The following is a 22,864-nucleotide window of genomic DNA, read 5'->3' on the forward strand; positions in this document are numbered from 1 at the left end:
TCACACCTTTTATAGGGTTCGAATTAATTTTATAGTTATGAACATTATTAATTTTATGTTTTGAACATCATCCTTAATTCTAGCTATGACCGAAAAATATGGATACAACTATTATGATTGTGTCGATGCAGTGCCGATGCAGTGCAATTAAATGAATAAAAAGTTTTTTTTACTTCCCGCATCTGGATAAAAAGAACCCATATTATTATGTTATGAGCAGATGGCCGATGGGGTCGAAAAGTACCTACTGGAGTGGAGACCACGGACTTGCAAGCGCAGCGTAGGACGTCCAACAAACAAGGTGGACAGACGACCTTAAATTATAAAGGTCGCCGGAAGACGCTGGATGCAGGTGTCTGTCTGTGGAGATCTAAGGGGGAGGCCTATGTTCAGCAGTGGACATCCTATGGCTGAGATGATGATGATGATATGTTATTCTGATGGGTACCTAAGCTATACCTATTACTGCCCAGTTTCGTCAAGAAAATATTTTCATTAAGAAGCTTGAAGATATAACAAACATTCACACTAACTAACTTTGCTTTTTAAATAGTGTGATTTCCCAGAGAATGGAAACAAAATCGCTTCAAACTGCAAGTATGTACTAAAATCAGGTACCCACATACAAATTACCAAGTTTCTTAGATTTTCTATTTTTAAATTCCGAACACATCGCTGTCCAAATATTGACATGCGCACAGGCATCCGATGAACTCATGTCAGTCAATTTTTCACACTTCAAAACCACTAAAATACATAATTAAACGCTGCTAAGGGGAAACAGACTTTATGTAGTTGTTTTTAAGGGTTGTATTTCTGTAATTCTGTAAGTAAATGGCATTGTTTACAGGTCTAGTCTAAACATTGGGTACTAAAATACCCGCGTAAGGGGCTCCACACATCAAAAGGGTTTTAACAGTTAAACACTCGGTCGGTTTTGCCCTAATTTCACTTAATTATCTGCGCACAACGTTAATCGGTTAATTGGAATTAAAATAGATGGGCCTGGTTATTTTGAGAAAGAGAATGAATAGTAAATTCATCTGGACTAATTTTGTTCAGTGATTAATGTTCTACAACCTTTTGAAATCTTTTTGTTAAATTCCAGTAGCTGGTCTGAATTCGTTGACGTTTTTCGGCTAATCCACGACACTTAATTTGATAAGATTTGAGCAAACAAAGGATGATACTGGGGTTAATGACATTATTAACCACTTTTATCTAGGTGCAAAAGTTATTTACACACGCACATTGGCTTATAAGATTCACCTCAATATACCTACTTCCGGGGACACTGCCTTCTCAACTACCACTAGGTATATTTTTGTTTATTTATTTAAAAAAAAAGTTTCTTGCTTTGCCCTAACGACCTTAAATAAAGTAGGTATATTATGCTTTCTTGGATGGTCAAATCTGTAATATCTGTCCTGTCATGTATTTTCTTTGAATAGCGCCGTACGATTTTAAACGCAAAAATTCACCAGTGGTAGTTATACAAATATTCCGTGGGAGTCTCCAGTCCCCATATAAACCATGGCATTTATTAATCATACCACCAGTATTGAATACCATGAATGTCATTGTACAAAAATGCGTTACAAATAAGGTTGCATCGTAAAGTGCGTAGGCGCCGGTTACGTCATCCATTCACTAAGTGATCGGCCAACTACCCACGGATACTATAAACTAGGGGTGTCAGTACACCGTAATGGTAAAGTCACGACAAAATACGTGAGCGGTTTCCAAAAGTTCTAAGGTACCTATGTTCTCTTTTAAATTACGTGGATAAATTGTTTCTATAGGTAGTGTTTTTATTGATTTACTAGGATAGTTTTTTTTTGTGTTGTAAATATCTATGTATATAACTATGTAAATAAAGCTTATTGGTTTCTATAAAGTATTTCTTTTAATTCTAATGTTTCAGTTTCAGGCCAGGTAACGCATTGTAATCCGAGAAGTTGGCTTATGTAGAAGAATATAGTGTAGTATATACAGTATGTCCTACACGAAGTAAGTACACCTTTTTATGTGGGAAACCTTTTTATGTCAGCCAGCTGTGGGTGCAGCGTGAGAGACTTCTAAAATCCTCCATGTCCCTTTAGGCAGGGTAATTCATTCGAACAATCCCGCAGTCCTGGCAGGCTTTGGCTCTGGCGGGCCCCACTGGGATTTTCACCCTCTGAAGTTGGAAGATAGAATAGAATACCACCGTTTCTTTTCAGCAATGAAAACATAATAATTCTAGCTTTCTATGGTACAGTGACTTAGACAGGTGAATTTACTTGCTTGTTTGTATTGAAATTATATTCCTTGTTGTCGTTTAAAAATAACAATTTATTCACACAATTTACATACATGCAGGTGAAGATAATGCAACAATAACACCTTGTATGTTTATCATATACCTCTATATGGTACATATAAATAATTATGTAGCATATGAAATGACTGCAATTAACTGATAACAGAAACTCTTCATAATAGTTTATACCTATTGAGTCAGACATGTCAACACGGTAGTTAATTTACCTACTTGCATACAAAAATAACGATTAATTAGTTTTTTCTTTGAATTGCCAGTAGGCAAAACCCACTGATTAGGCACGTAGTATATTAAAATAGGTATGTGATAATAAAAAAGTTGTCAGCGTGACCATAGTAGGTCAGGAGTTCCTAGATAAACAATATGAAAACGAGCCTTAAAATACTAAGTCATGTTTTTTTTTTACTACATGTAAATGTCCAAATCTGAATTGGAAAGAATCAGCTTGATATCAACAAATCTGAAATACCTAGAATTACAGAAATTAAATATTTTAATTCTGATACTAAAATTAGCAATAAACTTAAAACAAGAAATGATGACATTACCAAAGAATCTTGACAATTAACCTTTAAGAATTAAGATCCACACGTCTTTATTACACGAAAATCAACTGCATCCACTCCAATACGTCACTCGTACCAAATATAGCATCTTGCGCAGGCACAGCTTCATAAAACCGCAAGGATTTCTCGACTGCAACTTATCGATTCTACATATACGTTTAATTTCTGCTCTGTGTTATCTTATATGTACCCTTGACCGCTATTCGTCTTAACTCATGACATCATCCCACAGTTTGCTTGCTTTTTCATTTATTTTTGCCCGGTCTGCTATCTCTTTTATACTACTATATCAAGTTTGTCTGCCTCTTTCACTCTTAGAGTGCACATGCTGTAGACTAAACAGTCGGCCGATAGTTGACCCGACGGTTAGTATTTTTTTTTTTAAGAAAATCTTCGTTCCAATCAAAGTTTTCAGTCGGTCTGATACCGGCTAACTACATATAACCGTTGTGATGTGAGTACTACCATTCGGCTTCATAATGGCGTCCACGGCCGATTCCGGCCACGGCGGCTGTTCTCATTTTAAGGAGATCAGCCAGCTGCACAGGACATATTATAGTGCACGAGAATTTGCGCAGACACAATTGCATTCCCTATTCCTTCACTCTCATAACCCGTTGGGACAGCAATCCAACACGACCGGAAGGAGATCAGGAGCAGGACCGACATTTACGTGATCTCCGATGCACCTGTCCGATTCGGCTTCATACTGATTTATGAGCCCAAACCAACTATCGGCCGACTAAAAGTTTGAAGTTTGTGGTAACTCTTATGGTAATTAAACTCGGTTTTAGAATAAAGGGCTTTCTTTAGCCATGTCTTGTGGTCTGGTTTCTAAGTATGGTGACTGTAGCTGTAAGTATGGGGTTCGATTCTCGTTCTAAGAAATCATTTGGGAGTCAAAATGTTTGGAATGTTTTAGCTGTGTGAATTGAATGAATTTTTCTTTCGTGGCTGTCTGATAAATCAGGCTTCGTTAGTTTTTTGTTAGCGAGAATTTGTTCAATGTTTAAGAGTTTTATACTTAACATACATAACAGATTTTAAACACGTTTTGTGGATAATTTTAGATAACAAGTTATTTAGTTTCAAAAGAACAGCTACTTAAATCTTGAATAACACTTACCGGACATAAATGTCACTGTCGATATACAAAATTTTCATGGAAACTATAGCTTTCATATAATATGTATTTACACAAAAGATTCCAAAGTTCAAGTACCTGCAAGAGTGATGGCCACCCTTCCAATTACCGAAAACGGTATGCGATGCTTAACCTTGCTCCACGCCAAGAGCTCTCTTCTCATTGTTTGAATTTCAATACCACCTATATAGAACTACTAGCTTCTGCCAGCGGTTCACCCGCATCCCGTGGTAACCTCTGCACGAACCCGGATAAAATAGCCGAAATAAAGTGGCCTATAGCCTTCCTCGAAAATGGGCTATCTAACACTGAAAGAATTTTTAAAAACGGTAGTAGTTCCGGTGATTAGCTCGTTCAAGCAAACAAACAATCTCTTCAGCTTTATAATATTAGTATAGATACTTTCTAGGTATAGGAAGAAATTAAAAGGGGTGTTTTTGGCCATATTTTAAATGAGGGGAGGGGTCCTTTAAGGAGGAAAGTGAAATAAGCCGCATCATAGCAGTTACTTACATACCCATTATCTCACTTCTTAGAAGCAATTTGAACTTGTTTTACCCTTCCTAATGGATAAAGTTCGTTGATCAGTCAGTCAGCAGCTGTTGCCACCCATCTTGCCAAATGACTCAGACTTCATCACTCAGCAGCAATTAGAGTTCGTCACACTTAGTTATTAGTACGTGTTGTTACTAAGGAAAATATTTTTAGGCTAGTATCAAAAATAATTCCTGATATTGTCCAGTTTTCAGTCTATCTAAAGACTGAAAATCAGTCCCTGCAGTCAGGAGCTAGGAATTTTAAAACCTAATGGTGGGTTCACCCACATGATACAGAATAATCTGAAGTCTGAGTGAAAATATGATGACAATTTTGTGCAGGCTTTTTATTATACAGACTTTTTATGCACTGCAGACAAAGTTCTATCAGAAAGTCTACGTGAAATTGGTATTGTGGGGTCCGCACCATAAGGGATATCATCACCCATCTCGGCTAGCTCAACAGTAACGGCTGGCCTGGTTAAGGTGGTCAGATAGGCAATCGTTCGATGTAAAACTCTAGTCCTCATAAATGCCTCATAATGGTAAGACTGGAAGCGACCCCTACACAGTTGGGAAAAGGCCCAGACTCGCGCCGACCCCTAATAAAAAATTGGAAAAAGGGTAGGAGGATGATGACGATGATCAGATGAGATGAAAAATGAGACTAGCAATTACAGTTAACCCTAAGACAATTATATCATAAGCAAAAGATGTATCGTATTTACCTGATGACGTCATAAATGGTGACTGACCGTGTTAATTAGAATGACCCCTTTGAGCCCAGTTATACTGCTGTGTACTGAATGCAAAGCATTAACATGTATTTACAATGAATGGGGACTAAAGACTTAATAATCGATTTAAAATTAAATAATCAATGACTCTGTGTTTGGTTAAACTTGCTGTCCAAATCTTATCAGTTGATTATTACAACAACATGAACAATATTATTTCTGAAATACTGGCGTTTGTTGCTGTTTCTTTTCCATATGACCCACTTTTTCGAACTCGTGAAACTCGTGTGTGAATTTTCACAATAACCTGCTTAGGTTTATCTGAAACATTTATAATAATGGCGTCCAAGGTCGGCCATGGCGGCTGTTTCATATAAGGACATAAGCCAGCTGCGCAGAACATATTATAGTGCACAAGCATTTGGTTTGAAATCTAAAAGATATTGCAAAAGACGCAATTTTGAACTTTGAAACGAAAAAGGACATCAATGACATCAAAAACTAAACACCCAAAACCAAAAAGCAAACGACCAACGATTGGATTGGATGTAACGATCCAATACAGAGTAAGCAGAAACTAGTATTTGCAAGGAAACTAGATAATGCGCAAGAGCATGAGATAAACGACTTCCTATTTAAAGACAGAGGACAGACTGACCGGTTCTCAGCAAGGCTGTCAGTTAACAGGACACTTATGTAACACTGGTTTTATTATAATTATTAATTAATTGGAGTATCAAGAATATATTCGTTGACAGCTGTGAGGCAGCATGGTTGGGTTACATATTTGCGAGTTTTGTTGCCTTAAATGGCCAGAATCAGGGAAGTATTCTTAGAATTATTTTTCAAGAGTTACTTTACTCAGCAGCTGCATTAATTTTAATCATCATCATATTCCTCATCAGAGAGTTTTGCATGCTTGCCTATGGCATGTTTCAGATACTTCCTTAAATATACGCAGTCTTCCATTTTCCGTTTTGCTAATTCTAGCTTCATGGTCGTCGATTCTGTAATCTTTGCTACCTTCTGACCTAAGACATAATACATGCAGTAACCAGCAATTACTAAGTAGCCTCAACTCGCACTAATTGAACTTTGTTCTAGTAGGATGCACCTGGAGTCTCGTAATTCACTGAATGTTTAGAATAGTTCCATTGTTATTAACAATGTTATAAAATTACACCTAAATACAGAAACAGGTTTAAACAATGACATCATCGCAGAGGTCAAACGTATCGCATACTGACCTCGCCAGATGTCGCATTAAATGGAATCGCTCGGGTCAAGTTTGTAAGAACGCCTTATACCTTATCTGACTTAATAAGGATAAATAATAACTTCGTGAATGCAAAAGGAAGTTAAGCAAGGTAGATGACGTAATATCTGACGAATATAAGATTTCTGATGCAGGTTTTAAAAGGCAATTTCCAATGCAAATCTGATCCGTGGATGATTTCATTGCTTAGGTGCTCAAGGATTAGTCACATTTGAGAAGTTTATTTCTACTCTTTTTTAACTTGAAGTTTATGTGACTGAATAATTGAGGCTTGCGTCAGCTGCAGGTGCATTGGTAATGGCGTCCATTAAAACTGATATTTGATTGAATGAACTTTTGGCGCACCTAGGCCCTGCAAATTAGTGGGAATGTGCTACGGCTAAATAACCAAGTCTTCTAAGGTACAAACATATACTAAAAGGGAGAAATGGGCCTTGTCTTTAAGGTGATAATAATCAAGCCCTGATACATAATGTACATTTAAGAGCAGGAGCTTTTTTAAATAGACTTTTTCAGAGCCTTCGACTTAACCATACCTCAAGCACTAAAAGATTTTTAAGAAAAAATAATACTGACGTTGACAGCCAAGGATCTTGTACCCTCCATGTGAAAGAACATAATCAGCTGGTTGGTAATAAACATTCGTAAGTCGATACTTATGAACCACTTGTAATAGAACTCTTGACAACATCTGATAAAGATACGTCTGCTTGTAATATAATCCTCTCAGTTTTATTAGTTTGAATAGGAAGATTTACATAAGTGATAGTAGGTATTATTTATACAGATATAAATAAAATGCATCGATATAAATAATATCAAGTACGAGTTTTTAATGTTAGGTGAAGACACATAGACACATTTAGTCTAGCAACAAAGCATGTATTCCGTCATTATTAAGAGTTCAAAACTGGATTGATGAATCCTCTAGGTCCATGGAACAGAAAAATGTGGTGGATGGAAATCTTGGTGATTTATGGTAACAAAAACATCTTAAACATACCAGTATTCTTAAGAAACATATTATGTATTGTTGACAGAATAGTCAAACAGTCTTCTAAAGACCCTCTAAGGCCAATTCTTTCTGTAAGTGTTAGACGATTTTCTCTCCACTCCAATTTCCATCCCACTAGGACATAAATAGAACAATACCAGTTATGTCCTTGTCATCGCTTGATAGTACACCTACGGCTGAAATTACTTCAAACGAACGTGCTCATGAATAGAAGTCAGTTAAACGATTATTAATCGTGTCAGGGGTCACGTGGAATTCGTTCAGACTATTAGACGTATTACGTGGGGATATGAGCAGAAAATTGTGTAGACGAAAATACCTTTTGGAAAGAAAGTTGTGTTTTTCAAATCAGTGAGTCAGAAAGTCTGATAACCATGGGGTATCAGGTCATCCAGATAAATGGGTTGCAACAGGTTTAGACTGGAAACTAACATGGTTGGCGAAAAGACTAGGCAGTCAATGGAATTGAAAGTTTGTGTCCTTACATATACTATCATCAAGCATTAGACGGTTTCATCGTAATTTTAACTCAAGCATTTTTGCAAGTTTTGCATCGCTCTTGGTGATGTCATGAAGATTGCATAGTCATGATGTCAATGAACTCTAAGTAATTAAGTAAGTCAGCATAATGAAGTCACGAAAAGTTTTACCTGTACAATGCCATTGCCCTCGTGATCTCTGAATTATAAAGGTTTTGAAAAGTAGGTAAAACCAGCAAATTTTACCACTAACGGGGCACAAGAGAAGGCAAGGGGAAGAAGAAATCTTACTCCCTCAATACTTAGTAAAGAATCCATAATGCACCAGATATTCAAAGCATTTCTCACAAATTTGGATCCAGCTACACGGAATCCGTTTCAAAACAAATATTGCGTAACAGTGGTTACGATACTCGAGCTGCTGGTGGGCGGATGGGTATCAGAATGTCGCCGCCCGCCCACGGCCCTACACTGGCTATTTACCTGGTGCTAAACCATTATGACTACTAAATATGGACTGGTAGATTATGTGGCAATTGACTGTGTACTTTATGGAGTAGTTTTGAAGGTTTAAAGCTGAGATATGATTCGTAAAACCCTTTTTTGGATGAGATCACATATAGGGTCTGAAAAGACATGAAGACATCGAAATTTTTGTAACAGGCCAAGTATAACTACTGTACCAAGTATATTTTCAATGCCAGCAAGCAGAATATTGCTTTCGATAACTTTCTTGCCATTAATTACTATAATGTTGCCCATTAAGATGATTTTTGTTGGCATTAACATTTTAACTGCAGTTGCAACATATTTGTCAATATTTATAACGGTACATCATCATGTAAGAAGGTCGAATTGGCTACTAATACCTCATTTCCTTCACTGTCGTCAACCCGCATACTTACAGATTGCTGGCAATCACTTCAATAGGATTATTTATCTACAACTGTATAGGGGAGATCATTTATTGGATCAACGAGACAAACTTAAACAAATACAATATTATTCTATGATTAACTATAATGTTCATAGTCACCAGGTAGTAGGTACAATTAGTAGCTATAAACAATTTATATTATCGGCCGTATCACATCGTATGCATGCGCAGCTCGCACGTGACTTTACATAAAGAATGACTTCCACTTCGGTCATCCATCATCGTTAGAAACATATTAGACATCATCATCATCAGATGAATTATCTTATTGTTTCATGTTTAGATTTCATCATATCTTGGACTGACAATTTCAAACACACAGGTCAGGACAGGTATAAATAAATCTTCTGCCTAGCCTTTTTCTATTTGCATTTGGGGTCGGCTTCCAGTCTAACCGCATGTGGCTGAGTGTTTTGGGAGGTTTTAGTCTCATGGGATCAGATCATCAATCAAAATAAGAATGAGGACATTAGCTTTATATGCGTTCTGCTCACATAAGTTACAGAAGCTGTTTTCTGATTCAAAATAAAGTGGCTTCTAATACTTCATCTTCGTCTAAGCCGACTAATCTATTTACATTTTAATAGGATTTATCTGAACTGCTATATATTTCAAAGATCATCGTGCAAAACATGATGTGATGTAGATACTAGTTATTATTTTTCCGTATCCTCCAAATAACCATGAAGGTTGAATTAGAATCAAAAATAGTTTTTATAAATACGGCTTTGGGAATGGAATGGTCAGAGCATGTATGAAAACTTTGCTAAATTATAACAGACAAACCATATACTGTAGCAATGTAAATGTGCCTGAAAACAACACCTGTGTCAATATCATCATAATTTTCATTCATTCTAAATAGACTGAGAATCTTCCAGTCCCTTTTATTAGAACTACAAAATAGAATCTTAAAAATAACCAAATGAATAATAAGAAGCAACAAAGTATTAGAACTGTCACGTAACTCGATCGTTAGAAAGAACATAAATTTAGTTGCTATGGGAGTTAAGAAGAAACGTTGAAAATAGACCGGCGGATGTGCGAACCACTCCTGCGCATGTACACCTTTACGAATTATTTTCCATCTCTTTTCTTCTAAGCTTGTTGTATATATATATGTCTCTCTTCACACCTATGTAGGTGATCTCAAGGAGATTTGGTTCGTAAAAACTGTTTATGAATGAGTCTGTAGTGTTTGTGTAGGTTGCCGTGATCGATTGACGTTAATTAAGCAATGCTGTGACAACACCTCCATTTAAAGTAAAATAAATGATTTATTTCTGTTTTTAGGGTTCCGTACCTCGAAAGGAAAAAACGGAACCCTTATAGGATCACTTTGTTGTCCGTCTGTCTGTCTGTCTGTCTGTCTGTCTGTCTGTCTGTCTGTCTGTCTGTCTGTCTGTCAAGACCCTTTATCTTAAGAACGCGTGGACGTATCAAGCTGAAATTCACATGAAATACTCGGGTCTATTGTCCCTTTAGGCTGTGAAAATATCAAGCTTCTAAGCCAAGCCAATCAAAAGATACAACCGATTATGTCGATATTTTCAACAAATTCTCGACACTCGCAAAGGAATCAAAACCTACAGGGTACTTCCCGTAAACTCAGAATCTTGAAATTTGGCATGAAGCATTGTTATATAATGCAAATATAGGAAAAATTGCGAAAATCTCATTTTTTTTTGTTATATAATATAAAAAAAATATTTTAATAAAATGAAACTTACTACCTTATTTCTCACGAACGAATAAAGGTACCAAATTGAAATTTATACCAAATACCTAGGTCTATTGTCCCTTTAAGCAATGAAAAAATCAAACTTCTAAGTTAACGCGATCAAAAGATACAGCAGTTTTACCGACACCTTAGACGAATTTCCGTCACATGCTAGGGAATCAAAACCTACAAGGTACTTCCCGTGAACTCAGAATCTTAAAATTCGGCACGAAGCAACGTTATATAGTACAGATAAAGGAAAAATTGCGAAAATGATAAATTTGAAGTTACATAAAATATTAAAATATTATTTTTGCTTACATGACATAAAATATTTTTTTAATAATTATAAACTTACTACCTACCCTTTTTCACATGAACGCGTAGAGATATTAACGTTTTGAATAAAAAGTGAAATTCATATCAAACACTTCTTAAATATAATGGCCTCTAAACTGTGAAAAATTTTAAATCATTCAATGGTCATTGGGCACCTTAGTATGAAAACCATACCCACGGCGGATACGAACGAAATATAGCACAGTATAATGATAAAGGCTCTGATTTACTATGGCATTAGTCGCATCAATGTGAACCATGGGAATCTAGAGAAAATCAGGTGTAAACATTAAATATTTTCCTCATTTCAATGGGGAATTTAAACGACCAAGTTTGACGGAATTGAGAAATCATTTCTTTGTAGTGAAAGAGTATACTCGCCGTTTATTTCCATTGTCATCAGGTCAGGATCTGATGATGGAAATCCTGAGAAATCGAGGGCAACTATCAGAAATTGTAGGCATGCATAGGATTAAAACTTGATTCTCAGATGTATGTCTGGTGATACTGTCAAACAGTGAAGGTTTAGAGCTTACCTGATGATGGAGACGTGAGAAAGTCGAGAGAACTCCTCAACAGTATGTTTTAGTTACGTCGTGTTTGGGCTCATATTATTCGTATTGACGAGAACTTTTCACAAAAGTTATAAAAATAAAAACTTTTTACAAAAAAAAACAACTTCTAAAACAACAAGAAAACTGTTTATATGCATCGGTCTAGATCTCGGTGGTAAAATAAATATAGATGCATCCTCTAGACACCGACTTCTAGACCGATGCACCTAACATCTTTTTAATTTCTTTCTTGCTTTTGTTTTCTTGTTGCTTTTTTATATGTTTGAAGTTGGATTTGTTTGTAAAATGCTACAAAATAAAATAATGCCGACTTTATAAAACAAAGAAAGGGACAGAATTACACTTTTGTCAAGGCTCTAGAAACCAGGCGGAAAAAAACCTGAAACTGGGGCTCTTTAGGTGATTAATCCCTCAAAAATAAAAGATCCCATTCCTGCAATGGCTGCTTTAACCCAAGTTAGTAGTGAATTCTCATCACCTAAAATAAAATAAGCTCCAACACAAGGTTACGTTATAAATTGTAAAGGAGTTCCCATAACTATATCTGATCTTAGCTGTCGATCCCACAATGGCAGTCAAACCTATCTTTGTGGAAAGTCTTCGCCAATACGAATAAAATAAGCCCAAACACGTGGTAGTTGCAACATACCGTTCGGGAGTTCCCTTGACTCTCTGTAGTCTCCATAATCAAATCAGCTCCAAACCTTCAGTTTACCAGTACCCTCAAAAATACACTCACATGTCTGGTTATGACTCGATGCGTGCCTACAATATTCAAGAGTTGTCCTCGATTTCTCTGGGTTTCCAGATCCTCATCAGATCCTGGTCATCCGGATTGGCACCTTCCTTCTTTATGAAATGTCTTTATCAATAAAAACTAGCATTGCAACCTGTACAATCCTCTGAAACTGCTTGTCTTTTATATTTTTCAAACGATCCTGGACATTCGTCTCCATGGAATTTTAATAAAATATTTATATTCAAAGAAACGTCATACCATTCTCCACGATTTAAAACGACTTTGATTCATGTCCGCCACTTTTTACAAAGCGGGTCAGATATGCCCCATGACCTTTAAGACATAATTAGTTATTTTCAATCAGATTTCTGAATGATGACTATAAAATGTTGTATATAAATAACTTTTACAAGGTACTGGCCTACTATTTTAGTTATATTATAAAATAAAAAATATTAACTATTTTGACTCTCACGAAATTACCATAACTATGATTGTTCTAAACTGAACGGTTGGCGCGAAACTCACTTTTTATCTATACAGCATTTGTACGGAACCCTCGGTGCGCGAGTCCGACTCGCACTTGGCCGGTTTATTTTATATAAAACTTCATATACAGCATTGTACATGAAATGAAAAACTAGAACTCCCAAAAACGTCAGTATCAGCAGACTCATCGCTCAGCACATTTTGATGATTTTGAAAATTTTAGTTCAGCAATCCTATTCGTTTTGGTCCATGACCTTCATAGCGATACCAAAATAGCCAATAGTTGAAACATATACTAAACAAATAGCCACTTTACAAGTCCTAACTCCTAAACAAAAATGTATTGATTAACATGATCAAAAGGCTCAGTTAAATCTAAAATCAGATTTTTTGCAATTTAAGCATGTCTAAAACCAAAAAGAAGATAGTTTTATGACTTCATTGTGTACCTACCAGCGGAATATCATCAGAAACCGGTTTTGAACGTTGGGACGACGACACCGCGAAATTGCTGTTTTCTAGTCGGTTTTTTAACATTTTGGCAACTGAATATAACAATTTATAGATGATATATATTTATGCTAATGCCTCGTGCATTCTAAGTTAGTTATAAATCCTCTCTGTTGTGTTGTTGTAAAGTTGTCTGCACATAAAATCGGTGAGATCATCATCGTCCTCTCCAATATTGCACTGCTTTATCTAAGATTGTTTTAATTAAATATCGTCAACTAACAATTGTGATAAATTGTCAATTAAACTTCAAGGCAAGAACTGTCGAAGAATTTTAGCTACACAATATAGTGCTGCTAGGTAAGTTGGACTCTACAAGGTAAAAACATAGGTTATCATTTTTGGGGCCCAGAATGGTTCCTGTAGGGACGCCATATTTATATGAACTACATTTTTAAGGTAAATGTTTTCTGCTTTCGTTTAGTAATTAGTGTAAATACATAGTATATTGTACTATGTGTTAGTATATTGTTTACTCCATGCATCATTAAACCAACGACCCTGACTGATGTGGCCAACGCATAATTTTCAGCGCAAAAATTAAACTTCATTACCAACAAATTGGAATTACGTCATTTAATGAACAAGAGTCGTAAATAGTATGATAGAAGATAATTTACTCTTTTATGCTTACGAACAAACCCAAGGTTATCGGAGTGTCTGGCCCCGCGAAAAAATAAATTTAGTGCATGCAAAACATGATGGACCGGTTTTTGATAACATACCTACAGAATTTTGTTATAAACTCCTTGGGCAAAAAGGATCTACAGAGGTCGTTGCAAAAAAGTTTGTTGATATCATTCGATCTAAATTGTCGCTTAGATATAATATGGCCGTTAGAAGAAACAAAAACGTTACTTACGTTTAAGGAAAATATTATTAAAGTAGCTTGTTATCCTATATTACTCTACCTTTTTGAGTGTCCAATAGAAAAACAGGTTGTTCAGTAAGTACATAAAACTTTTAAAGTATTAGCCAAGATAAGTCCTCAGAGACAGCATAAGGTCTATAATAGCTTCTCATATTGCCAATTAATTTATCTAAGTAATTCAATATAGCTCTAATATAAACAGCTGTTCTTGTAAATTGACCTTCTTATTATTGAATGATAAATGATGGATAGAGTTAAGTCTACTGTTGCTTGTATTGCAAATTAATTATAATTACATTGTTTACTAGTTGCAATCGTTATATCGTCGTCTAAGGTTTACGAGGTTCATATTTTACTATTTGGACTCAAAGGACCCAGTATTTTCATCTAAGTCAAAACCAGTGCACCAAATCCCATTAAACTCTCCGAATTTCTTTCATTCTCTCGCACTAAAACACACAAAAATAAATGTGTTGTATGTTGAAACAATTCATCCAAAATAAAACACAATTTCACCAATCGTGCCAAAATTCCCCTCAAACGTACCAAATACCAAGCTGGATATTACTGGATTTGCATCCAAGCTTATCAATTATTTTGACGAAGAACGAGCAGTGGCCTATATGGAAGTAGATAATAAGAACACATCTTGAATAGCTTAGGGGAGAGACCCGGTATTTTTGCATCACTAACCTGTCCATTAGCCCTAATACCGTTCCAAAATCTGGTGGCTCCCGAATGTTGGAAGTCTATCTTTCCACAACCTACAGTAGATTAATATCCACCAACTTCAAACTTGGACCCTTCACGATCATTGTTCCAAATCGAAGCTGATGCACAAAAAAGGGGTCAGGAGTTCACTTTTCGCGAGCAAGACAGCTTTGACACTTCAAGGCACGGCGTTAGACAAAATAAACTTGTATTATCATATCTAGACCAGCCTCTAGACGTATGATGTAACTTCCTGATCAAACCACGGATATGAGCAGCCCCAGTTGGCAGCGTCAGGTAACAGAAATAAATTAATAGTATCACTAATTATAGTACACCGCGTCATTTCGGGGAACACACATGAATTGGCATTATGTTTTGATGTTTCTTTGTTCGTTTTGCACGTTTTGAATCAGTGTTTATTTACGTAATGTCACTGGTTTTGTCGTATAGCGCCGGGGTTATTTTAAGATGTTTGGCTAACGTTGATTTAGTACGTACACATTTAAATCTAGCATCTTCGTCACATCTTTAATTTGACCATTAAACTTGGTGTTAAGTAAAAAGAAAGGCCTACAATGTGTACCTCGAAATCATAATTCAATCCAATCACAGCATGGTGTTTATTACCCAAGATTTCAAGAAGACCCTGACACAAATAGTTATTTGAGTCACATTACAATTGAGCGCTAACTAATGTATTCCACGCACAACACTAGACAACAAACGACCTTTTAGGTAGTCGGTGAAAAAACCAACCAACAGTATATATTCGCAGAGTAATAAATATTATTGAGTAAAATGGGAAGAATACAAATTTTAACTAACGGCAATAAGAATTGTGAAGAGATTTTCAAGAATTGTATTAAAACTTCGATAGCGAAGCGTCGATCCCAAAATTCTATTTCGCAGCACGATGTGCTATTTTCAACAGCAAAATCTAAAGTGGTATTCGGAATACGCGTTCAAATGCTTCCAATGACTCAACAGTATTTCTCAGCTCTGATATTATAAACATTGGAAGCGCCACAACTCTCAGATATTCATGTTTTTGCTCTGCTGTCATCACTTTCCATGTTATGAAAAAATTGAAGAGTTCCTCTCCAACGTTATTGAACTCATCACCTTGTATGATAACAGCTCCTCGAAGGCCTCAAACACTTAATGGATAGTCTGGCGAATCTTCAAATCAAATTTTGGGACAAACGCCAAAAGTGTTTCCTAGAAATTCGTCAATAGTAATATTATTGGTATTAAGATGTAACGTTGGTCATGCTTATGATGATGTCATTTGTTTAGAGTCAGTTGTTAGAGAATTTATTTCACCTCGAGGATCGAGCGAGGGCATTTACATGACCTTTCATTTTTCACCCACTACTTCTTCAATCTCGTCCTAAGGTACAATTTCCTCGACTTATTATTACACAGTTACTTATGTAATTGTGTGTATATTCAATTATACAATGTACTCCTTCTCTCCTTCGCCATTTTGACACGCGTCAATTGAATTGAAAAGAATATTTAAACAGTCAACATCGTCATTAGTGTTAAAAGTATTATGCAAAATAAAGAATTGAGTATCGTTTATCTTACATAAACATTGGAACTTTCTATTTGGAGTGGCAATCCCACAATATGTTAATTGTCAAGAGTTTTTAAATTCGTAAATTAATTTCTGCTGATGCTGTCGTGTTTACGTACGTCACTTCTTCAAGAGCGAAAGTTAAAAGTGATTTTGGTTTTCTTTGTTTAAGAATCCACATTCCGGAGTCGAAAATTCATGTTCTTCTCTATTTCAATTCTCTGTTTGTTTACAAATTACAAAAATCCCTAATTCCAATTAAAATGTCTAAAGTAATGTAAACAGTTGACGCAAAACACTTGTATTTTTTTCCTCAACCCATTCAACGGGAGGAATGACAAATAATGACGATGTCTGCCATGACACAGGGAATCTACGTGACTATATAGATGTAGCCTTATTCATTGAGAAGGTGATTCTTGGAATACGGAATGATGCTATCACTGTTCAATGTCAAAACTAGAGGTTCCATAAGTAGCTAGACATGCCTACCTACTACTACTGAATTATACAATGAAATATGTGTCTTATTATGGATAGGAAGGTATAATAAGACCATTGACCATTGAGGTAGATAAGGTTGTTTTTAACATCTTCACACTATTTTTTTTCATTGACGCGAAGAGAGGAGGAAAGTTCAGCCCAAAATATTGACCTGTAGGTACGCCGCACGCATAGATTGGGAAATCCCACAAAGTTTCTTAGGGACAATATTTAAACTGGAATTATTTATACCACTCTCCATCTTCGTTTCCGAGCACGCTTCATTACCTATGCATCCATGTTTTTTGTTTTGTGTGTTTGTCTGTATAGTCTAGCTACTGATTAAATTCATTGTTTACATTAAATTCACCCAAAAACCCCCCAAAAACCCACATTTCCGTTGTTAAACTATGCAAAGTATTAGTAATTCCGGCTAATACCTCAATCCTATGATCCATCGATGGTCGGCAGTGGAAGGTGGAAGAGTGCCAAGTTTTAATATTAGCGGCCTGGTTAGCTGATGTCATAGTACCACATAGCCCCAGCCACAGAGTAGGGAAAGATCGGAGATGCCATGATGCAGATAGGTCAGGCGCCTTCTTCTAGGTCAACGTACGATGGGCGTGAAAAAAAATCTCAGTTACAACAATTGAACTATAAAGGCGTTCGGGTTCTTGGAGGCGTTGGTCTGTCAACAATTTTGGGAATTACAAAAAAATATGGGAGCCAAAGAAAGCGTATAAAGGCGCAGACAGTATTGTTCCTCGTTCCTAGCACACTCGCATTTTGGCGCGCTATTTTCTCAGTAAATTTTCCGTTATGACATCTCCGCTAGAGATTTTATTCTCCATGGGCCCAGTGTTGTTTACACACGGAATCGGTAACATTGTTTTTAATGTTTCGTGATTAGCAGAGGCATGAGAAACTGGGAGAGGAATTGGGGTCGTTTGTTTCGGATGCAGTTTGAGAAAGCATTCGGTTTTGTTTAGCGTTTTAGCAACTGTGTGTGGCAGGTAGTGAGAATTTGATGCGAATCGATTTCTGATTAGAATGGGGCTGTGAACTTATTAAAGTTTGGTATTTGAGTAACTAAATATGGTTTCAGGAAGAAGGTACCTACGGCGTCTAAGTACTGATATTTACCCCTACAAAACAGGGATCAGATAGACATAGAGTTGTACTAATTGTAAACATAGTAGCCAAAGACCAAATAATGTTACAAAAAACAACCGGTATTTTAGAAGAAGGTAGTCTACAATGAAGGAAAAACAAACTTTCCCTAAGGTAAGTGACTGAAAACCGCAGGCATTCAATAACAAAATATCAGGGGTTACGTAAAAGGTAAATGTAAATGCATACATATAGTAAACACGTTGGTAATAGGTGCTTCAAGTAAACAACAAACAACAGAAAAACCATCTGTGATACCTTGAATGAGTTACAATCTGACTCAGAAACCTTGCGGTCAATTCTGCAAATGATGAAGGAAGGACCAATCTTATGACTAAAATGTTATTATTTTCAAAATATAAAGACTGCATAAACAAATTCGTAGCGAGATCTCTGACGCATTTCTTGCGGTTTCAGTATGTTCTCATACAGTTTTGTAATTCACCAAAATAACCAATGAGCAATGCAAGATTGTGTAAATGAGAACAAGGCTCTTAGGATCCTTGTGTTAAGAAGTTATGACCAAAGAGTTTTAATGTAATTTTTCGAATTGCGATTTATTGGTTTTCTGGCGAAGTGTGAGTCAGTGTTGATTGAACCAATTAAGTTAGTCAAATGCAGAAATAAATATTTCGTAATGTTAATGTCTTATTCTCTTACAATAAGGTTCGTTATAAGAAAGCCCAGTTCTGGGTTCAGGTCGCCCTTGTACATCGTCTTCTCCAAATTCTTTATGTACTTATTTATAAATAGTGTGTGCATTAAAGTTAATAGTTCTTTCAAGAAATGATAGAATATAGACAATGGACTATTCGTCTTTTCTAGAGGAACTTGTCAGCTTTCTAGAGTAACTCCGACTTCCGACAGAATTAGGACCGCTGACATTGTCAGTTTTTATGTAAGAGGCTTAACATGGATAGCTATACACTATGAGTATTTATGGGATATTAGTATTCATTACACCCACTTCACAAAATAAAACCTAAGGCTATCATAAATCCATATTTAAAATATCGAGCTTAGAATTATATGTCAATGATTTAAAACTGTTTAATCTATGATTTACAACGAAAACATAGGTGTAGGTGTGAATGTAAGTATGGCCTTAGACACCTAAGGCTCTGCCCACACTGCACAAACAGCTGTCGTTGTGGAGGCGGCAGGAAACGTAGTATAGTTTATAAGTACTAACTTGATGTCTATGCCTATGTTATTTTCTATAAAATTCCTAAAGCTGGGATAAGGGACTTTCTTTCAACGCAGGGAGAGCGATATCCCTGACGAAAACTTGAACGATCTAACCTGTGGAACTTTACCGATTTCAAAAATTCTTTCAGTGTTAGATAGCCCGTTTATCGAGGTAAGCTATGCCCCATTGCGCGGAGAAGTTCCCACGGGATGCGGGTGAATCCGCTGACGGAAGCTTGCATGTACAATATGTAGGTAACTACTCTCTTCCAAAATGAGATAGGTAGCCATAGCTACTATTGTTACTTTAGGTACGCAGGTATACGTAATTAGCACAATTAGTACCCAAAGGGTCAAGCCATGAATTAGCAACCACACGACTCGGTACGGTAAATGTTAATACGAGTATTTACCGTAAAACACTAGATACCGTCCGTTTTAGTGATTCCAATGTTTTGAAAAGGATGCGTCCCGTTAGGACTCCAAAATAGTGAAAATAGGATACGTAGTATCTTAGTAGTAAATAATTATATTATTTATAATTCTGTGAGCCTTGGGGATTAGTCAATACGTCTAAAATCGTAGACGCTAGTAGAACCCTAAGGATGAGTTGCACCATTTAACTATAACGATAACCAAACCATAACCAACCGTATACTGGTCGCCCATTGGTCAAATCGGCGATTTAACAACTGAAAATGATTCGGTTATCTATAGTTAAATTGTGCAATGTGTAATGGAAATTACGATAATTGATATGATAAATACGGTGAAAACATGATTTTGTTCATGTATTTTGTTACGACTGCCAAACTCCGTTGATATTCAGCTTTCTGGTAGCAAAAGTAGACCTGTATTAAATGCTTAGGCTAGGCTATTCATTCAATAAAGTTTATAAAATGACAATAAAAAATGGTAATTGTGATTATAATGAGACTATAAATAGACACTTCTTGGATTAGAACCTTCATTTAAATAACGATTATATAAAGAATAAATTAAAGTTTTATTATCTTGGTTGTTTTCCTCTATTAAACTCTGTGGTATTTTTACTTAAAAGCTATTGAATTGCTTACCTACGTTATTTTTTTTCTATAAAATCGTATCCTTATTATACCTTATTATATTTATCTACCACACATTACTAAATAGTTTCTAGTTAAACGCAGTAGTAGGAATAAATTAATATACATTTGCAAAAATATTTATGTAAGTAGGTACTTAATTCTGAAACTTGGAATCACATAACTTCTGAAATAGTACGAAAACAAGTGTTTTTTTTTTACTTATTCGTGGCTTTGTAACTATAAAACGCTGAGACTATTAAATACATTGTAAATTATCTGACTAAGTAGGAACATAAATTCAGTGTGCAATACTGTTAAGTAGAAAGTTTAATCTTAAATCAATGCAAGTTACAATATCGTACTTGAAAGTCCGCCGCGGGCAACTTAGATCTTACCTATTTAGTACTTAGACGACTTAGGACCAGCTTCACGCCATATTTGTTAAGATAACGGCTAACACAGCCTTAAATGGCCATACAAGTTATCTAGAATAAAAATGCAGCCACCTAAACCTATCACCTTTGTAAAGAAACATGAATTTTCTGAAGGTTATTTGCACGTATAAAACTAAAAATATAATGTAAACACTCACCGTATGTTAAATATTTAAATATTTCACTATAAAACACAACACTGCACTTATTCACAGAGTTTTAGAACATTATTTTCACTCACAACGATTAATAAGTTACGAGAAATTATTTTTCGTTTTATTTTCGACGGTTCGTTTTTCAAACTACGCGAGTATACGATCGCGCGCCGAATGATTGCGCGCGCACTTGTTGAACGTCGCGCGGGAAAAGTTGAACGGAAATATCAAGTTTCGACTGAAGTCCGCCCACGTGATGTGACGCTAACTTCGCATCGGTGATTTCGAAAAGAAAATTGGTAGGAAATTCCAATAAAACACACTGTATACTTGGTATTTCTTACAAGAAGTTACTGTAATTTACACAAAAATACCATTAGATCCGTTTCTAATTTAATTTTTCCTGATTTTGGAATTTCGGGGATTTCTTTACTTGTTTTTAGGTTTTTTTTTTAATCTAACAAGATAAATTATCCTAAAGATTTTCTTGTAAGATCTTGTAACTGTTATCTCACCCTAACTTATTCTAATTAGAGTTTTTATAACTAGTTTCTGGTTTTAGAAGTTTGTCTTGTACGACACATAAGTAGCCAGGGAGTTTTAAGACCCACTACGGGACGGAGGGTAAGCAGACTCAGAACTTTAGTATGCTGTTAGAATATAAAAAAGTGTGCAACTAAAGGGTTTAGTTATTCACTTAAGTGCCTACTGCTACTATATCGGGTGTGTCGTTCACAATCACATTAAATCCTATCACATATACTTTATGATATTCTATGGCGAACTGTAAAAAAAATAACCTAATCCATTCAGTGGTTTGACCACAGGAGTCATTTTTCGTTTTTATTACAACATCATGTGTAAAGCAGAGATAAAGTTAGGAGTATCGAACGTTTTGATCAGTTAACAGCTGTCAGTTTTCAAGGGAGAATTTCAGTTGTTTGTAATGACTGACTTTTATATGGTGTTCTAATTTTCGCACATTTTTATTCCATTTACTTTGTTTCAAAAATTCATTTTTTTATTTTTACGTATTTTTCTTTTTTCTTTGTGTTAATCGACATATATTAACCAGTATATTAACGCATTTCATTTAATGTGATTGTGAACGACACACCCGATATACATTACATACATCTACTTTGTGTACTTTGGATAAACATAAATGCTACCAATGTAAGCTAAAAATGCGCTATTAATTAAAACAAGTTTCAAAAAGTTACAAAAATTAAGTATAGATGGCACTGAAAACAATCTTAGTTCGACAACTGACAGACGCTGTTTTTGTTTTATGCCAGTCAACTGGTTCGCTAGGTGTTTTCTGTACAAATCGATAGAGGGCGCTACAGTACTGAAAATGAAAGTATAAAATAAAAAAACTAACTGTAATGCTCCTGCTCCACCTGCGTTAGCGGTAACGTTAATGTCAATGGCCAACTACACGTTACTTATTGCATTAAAAATGAGTGTTGGCTACATTTAGGTTACAATGCCGCAAGAGTTAATCCCTCATGAAGTAACGCGTTAACACACATTAAAGAGGTTAAACTTAGACACACAAAATAATTCTAAAAACTAAAGCTTTCTCATTTGACCATTCCATTATCGTGCTCGTAAAATGCAGTTACCGCTTAAACAAAGTATCTACACTCGTCCTTGCATGCGTGCAATGAGATGGCATTAATGTAGCCAACATCACTTAGCGCTCTAAGCTATGCACTAAAACCCTTTGATGTGTCCAAAAAACCGACACCCGAGTTATCGCTTAACGTTTAATGCTATTAATAATGCCATTTGTATAAAATGCCATTAAAACGT

The 22,864-nt window shown here is 35.8% G+C and overlaps 1 protein-coding gene across 3 annotated transcripts in view; it reads right to left on the reverse strand.

The window, feature by feature from the left end:
- LOC124642656 (mucin-2) overlaps window positions 1–21,272 on the reverse strand; it is a 35,134-nt gene extending 13,862 nt beyond the window's left edge. The window contains exon 1 of one of the 3 annotated variants that reach the window (XM_047181226.1): window positions 21,050–21,272. The gene's annotated coding sequence lies outside the window, so the exon portion shown is untranslated. Of the gene's footprint in view, window positions 1–2,871; window positions 3,007–21,049 lie in introns of those variants that run through there. The other 2 variants (XM_047181228.1, XM_047181227.1) reach the window with 2 other exon arrangements.
- Between the last annotated feature and the right edge of the window lie 1,592 nt (window positions 21,273–22,864).

Source organism: Helicoverpa zea, chromosome 25 (assembly GCF_022581195.2).
Source record: "Helicoverpa zea isolate HzStark_Cry1AcR chromosome 25, ilHelZeax1.1, whole genome shotgun sequence".
NCBI classification, from domain to species: Eukaryota; Metazoa; Arthropoda; class Insecta; order Lepidoptera; family Noctuidae; genus Helicoverpa; species Helicoverpa zea.